This window comes from Lucilia cuprina, chromosome 2 (assembly GCF_022045245.1).
Source record: "Lucilia cuprina isolate Lc7/37 chromosome 2, ASM2204524v1, whole genome shotgun sequence".
In the NCBI taxonomy this organism is placed as follows: domain Eukaryota; kingdom Metazoa; phylum Arthropoda; class Insecta; order Diptera; family Calliphoridae; genus Lucilia; species Lucilia cuprina.
In genome coordinates this window covers 6,197,788-6,203,569 of record NC_060950.1, presented here as the reverse complement: position 1 = coordinate 6,203,569, position 5,782 = coordinate 6,197,788, and positions in this window count along the sequence as shown.

The window sequence follows — 5,782 nt, the reverse complement described above, 5'->3', positions numbered from 1 at the left end:
TAGTCTATAGTCTAGTCTATAGTCTAGTCTATAGTCTAGTCTATAGTCTAGTCTATAGTCTAGTCTATAGTCTAGTCTATAGTCTAGTCTATAGTCTAGTTTATAGACAATAGTCTATAGTCTAGTCTATTGTCTAGTCTATTGTCTAGTCTATTGTCTAGTCTATAGTCTAGTCTATAGACTAGTCTATAGTCTAGTCTATAGTCTGGTATACAGTCTAGTCTGTAGTCTAGTCTATGGTCTAGTCCAGTCAATTATGAAATTTTTTAGATATTTTCTGTTATTTTTTTTTGTGTATATTATATGTTCATACATAATTAAATGCATATATATATGTAAATATTAATGAATTTTAGGTAAATGTATAATGGTGTAGGTTTCACAATGTCATGAAAAATAATTTTACATTGACGCACTTTTGTAGACGTTCTAGTTAATATAGATTTGAAAGAAAGAAAAATAAAATACAAATGACTATGAATATTGATGGCAGTAGATACTTTATGAAACTTTACAGATGTTTGTATTGTAGAAGGTTTGTATGGAAATTTTATTGTTGTTTTTGCAAAAATTTGAAGCTTGGTATTAAATTGTAAAATATCAGAAATAGAATGCTAGTGCAAAAGAATACTGTTTCAGTTCGTTTTAAAAATATTTTCCCACCAGAAAGTGTTAAGAAATTGGGATTTTTGTGGAAACAAATCTTTCCATAGTTGAATGATACATGAACATAAAATAATTTTTAAGGGCCCCATTAATGTGCCATTTCAGCCAAAAAATCACCATTTTATCAAACTTTCCCATTTTACATTAAAAACATCATTAAATTACGCATCCACAATGATGCACTATTATTCTACATTATCAACAAAATATATATATATTTTTTTTGTATTTTTAACTGGGAAAATGTTATTACAGAAATTTTAGACCATGTACTAGATTATTGCGGTTCGGGTATTCATTTGGTTTGTCGGTTGGTTAAGAACGTGTACAATAACAAATTCAAAAACAATATAACGCGCAACAATTTCTTTGTGCCAATTTGTGACATAAAATAAATTTGTTTTATGCATCTGCACATACAAGGTTTTTTGTTTTGCTTTTTTTGTTGTTAGTGTCAGCGGAAAGTGCGTATTATACTATATTGCTGATATAGTTTTTTTACAATTTTCGGTGGTTGATACTTAAAATAACTTAATTTATAGTGTTTCCTATAAACAGGGGTAAATTTTTCGAGCTTGTCATATTTAATGGGATCTTTATAATAATTAATAATTGATTAATGTATCAAAATTAATAAGGTTTGTCGAATTTGAAAAAATCTTAACAGGACACTATATACAGGAAGACAGACGGATGGACAGACAGATAAAGGGAAAGACATGGCTAGATATATTCAATAATAACTATGTATTTATATTAGCGTCTGAGAAAAGCGACTCCCACTTTATAGTCTAGTCTATAGTCTAGTCTATAGTCTAGTCTATAGTCAAGTCTATAGTCTAGTCTATAGTCTAGTCTATAGTCTAGTCTATAGTCTAGTCTATAGTCTAGTCTATAGTCTAGTCTATAGTCTAGTCTATAGTCTAGTCTGTAGTCTAGTCTATAGTCTAGTCTATAGTCTAGACTATAGTCTAGTCTATAGGCTAGTCTATAGTCTAGTCTTTAGTCTAGTCTTTAGTCTTTAGTCTAGTCTATAGTCTAGTCTATAGTCTAGTCTATAGTCTTATCTATAGTCTAGTCTATAGTCTAGTCTATAGTCTAGTCTATAGGCTAGTCTATAGTCTAGTCTTTAGCCTAGTCTTTAGTCTTGTCTATAGTCTAGTCTATGTTCTAGTCTATATTCTAGTCTATAGTCTGGTCTATGGCCTAGTCTATAGTCTTATCTATATTCCAGTCTTTAGTCTAGTCTATAGTCATGTCTAATCGATATTACAGTCTTTTGTCTAGTCAAGTCTAAAGGCAGTCAGTCAGTTAGTTAGTTAGTTAGATAGTTAGTTAGATAGTTAGTTAGTTAGTTAGTTAGTTAGTTAGTTAGTTAGTTAGTTAGTTAATTAGTTAGTTAGTTAGTTAGTTAGTTAGTTAGTTAGTTAGTTAGTTAGTTAGTTAGTTAGTTAGTTAGTTAGTTAGTTAGTTAGTTAGTTAGTTAGTTAGTTAGTTAGTTAGTTAGTTAGTTAGATTTCATTCGATAAAAATCAGCAAAATCTAGTTTTATATAAGTTTAACGATACTTCCGGTTTTCCTAATGATCGGGCGTTATTTGATCATATCCCCCATATAAAGTCCCCTTGTGACTTGTAGGTCAAAATTCTCTTTATAAACACTAATATTGCATAACTTTAACATACTCATTGGTGTACGTTATCATATGTTCTACTATACATTCTCTCTTGTTTGATAGTGTGTATGTATAGAAATACTAATTTTAAAAACGCATTACAAGACCTTTAAATTACATTCAAGTTCATAGCTTTAAAATTGCACTGTGACTTTGGGGAAATAAACTAAAATTTGAAAAATGAAGACAAAATTTAATATTCGAAAAAAACTTCTAATGATTTTCAGGGGAACTCTTAACTATTGAACACAGATCAATAGAAGCAATAGAAAGTACAAAATGGTGGAAACTGAAGCAAATGTATAGTATTTATCTGATGTTATCCTAAAATGTATGTAAGATTATGGGGAATATATGCTTGTATGTACATATGTCAACACTTAACAAATAGTAGAACAAATTAAATCGCTTTAACAGACTAAAGAAGGAAAAAAATCTCTTGAAATGAAAAATTCTACATAAATTCTCGTTAAAAATGTTTTTGTTCTTTTGAAAAGCGTACTAAGAACACCCTTCTTATGAATTTTAATTCAAACTGAATATGTTTTAAGAAAAAAAAAAATAAAAACTTTAAAGATCGAAAAAGTGCCAAAAAGATATCTCGTAAGCTTTCCCTTATAAATAAGGTTCATGTATATTTAATTTCAGGTGTTTTAGTATTAAACATATTTTGTAAAATTCCAAAAATATCAATAGAAAAAAACAAATGTACCTCAGAGGTACTTAAGTATTAAATCCTTCACCTTTGTTTTAAAGATTATATAGGTTTGTCATTATAATTTTTCGATCCAATAAATTATATTTATTTTGGATCCTTATAGAAAGCAGAGTCTATTAAGCTATGTCTGTGTGTCTGTCTGTATGTTTGATGAAATCAATTTTCTGAAAACCGCAGATGTCTTCGGTATCGAAATATTGAAAAGTTTTTTTTTCTTAAATCAGCAAAACCCGGTCCATTAATAAGGGACGACAAAATACGTTTGAAGCTGTGTGTTGCTATATTTAAAATCCACTGTTGTGGAAATTTTTTATGGAGTTTTGTAAACAATGAACAGCTGTTGCATACACAACCAGCAATTGTGTGTATGACAAGCCTAAATTACTTCTGCAAGCCTTCGTAAGTACTTCCATATAAAAAATTCTACTTCTTTTTTGCTTCCTACGACAAGCCTGCGTTGCTTCTGCAGGTCTTATATAGTACTTCCATATAGTAAATTTAACTTTTTATCGCTTCTTTGTTAGTTCTTTTTCTTTTGCTGGAATAGGATCTTATTTGTAAATCTGAAACCAAGGACTATATTTTGGTACTTTTTCGTTCAATAACTGGTACCTTTTGAGTTTTATTTTTGTTATAAATTTTAACGTAAAACATAAAATTAAGCAATTGAAGTAATTGAAATCCTATAAGAGCAAAATTTTTGGTACTTTTTGGTTTTCGCTCAAAAAGTACTTTTTTTGAAATTTCTATAATAATGAACACAGAAACATAAAATTAAGTATTCAGAGTCTTGAGTGAATGAAAATCTGTAGGAATGCATTTTTGGTACTTTTTCGATCTTCTACTGGTACTTTTTGAATCATTTATTATATTGATTCTGTATGGTTGAATATAGAAAGGGTACTTTCTGGTACTTTTTTCATAAAAATTGTACTTTTTTGATTTTCTCAATTATTAATCCTTAAAACAGTGGCCTTCGGTAGGTTAGTGATTAGTGTTCTAGTCAGTTAGACCGGACGTGGTGGGTTCGATTCCCACCTGAAGCCCTGGTTAAGGAGCGCACAACAGACTCGATAGAGGCCTAGGTGTATTTCTTCGGATTTAACGAACTAACTAACTTACCAACTAACTAACTAACCAACTAACTAACTAACTAACTAACTAACTAACTAACTAACTAACTAACTAACTAACTAACTAACTAACTAACTAACTAACTAACTAACTAACTAACTAACTAACTAACTAACTAACTATCTATCTAACTAACTAACTAACTAACTAACTAACTAACTAACTAACTAAAGAAGTTGGGTAGGACTGTCCCGAACTATCTATTTAACCTAACATTTAGGGTTAGCCCTAGCTGAGCGTCAAGGCGGCAACATATTCAACATGTGCTTGTCCTACGACGAAGTCAATCGTCACTCCATAGATTACGAAGAGACAACAAAAAGCTTAAGTTTGTCTTCATCCTCGTTTATAAAAAGTACAACCGTGACGAAAGACGAAATGGAGCCAATCCACTGTTTTTTCGAATGCATTAACTCTTTGTCGAACTGCTGGGATAGTAGTAAGTAATTGAAAAGAAAGTGGTTGTTTGAGAACAAGTCATTACCGAACATTTCTTGAGTATGTGTATAAAGTTTTTGACAAACTAAAGTTATTTCTACAATAAAAGTAGAGTACTTAAATAATCTTGAGTATGAGAAATTTTAAACCTTGAACATGTGTCAATGCAAATGTACTGCAAATGTCTGGAAACATAATAAACGTACAAAAACACACACACACAAATAAATTGACACATTCATGCATAAAAATGCAGGCATTAAAAGTGTGCATCGTACATTGTACATTCATAAAACTTGGTTGGAATATGCTCAATGAAAGCAAACACAACATAATGAAAAAAATTCATTCATAAAAAAAGAAGATTTTTGAAAAAATACGTAATATTTAGGCGGGCCAACACACACACAGACACATTTTCGAATAAAGATAATAATAACAAAAGCAATGTAAACCACAACAAACGTAAGGAATAACAAAAAAAAAATAATAATAAAAACAAACGACAGTTTACGAGTATAAAAAACGAACAGACGACAGGATTTACGATGTTTGTGACTTCGTAAAGTCAGAAATTTTTAAACAAAAGCAGCCAACACTGTTAGATTTTCAACAGTCCGACGCAGGATACCAACGTTAACGCACGGAAATCGAAAGGTCAACTACAGACAAACAAATTATACAAAAAGGGAAACGGAAATTAATAAAAATTATATTAATGTCTATGATACAAATACAGAGAGGAAGAGGGCACAACACACATGTATGTCAGTTATGGTTTTAAACTCAACAAGTGAAAACTAATACTAATGACAGTTTTATGTTAATAACAGTGCTATAAGTGAGATAATATTTGTGCTTGTTTAAATAGTCCTTTAAAGTGGTTTATAAAAGGAAACGGATGTGTAGGCCTCATATATTAATAGATATTTAATATTTGTGAGATAAAAAAAACATGTTTTAAATTCAATTAAATGTGTAAAATTAATAAAAAAAACCTTTAACAAAAAAAACTGTATTAATTTCCATTATTAAATAAATAATTCAATTAAACTTAAATAACATTAATATAAAAGAGAGTAATATTTAAAAGTTAAAATAATTAAAAAAAAAAAAAACAACTTACACATGCTACAACATCCTTATCATAC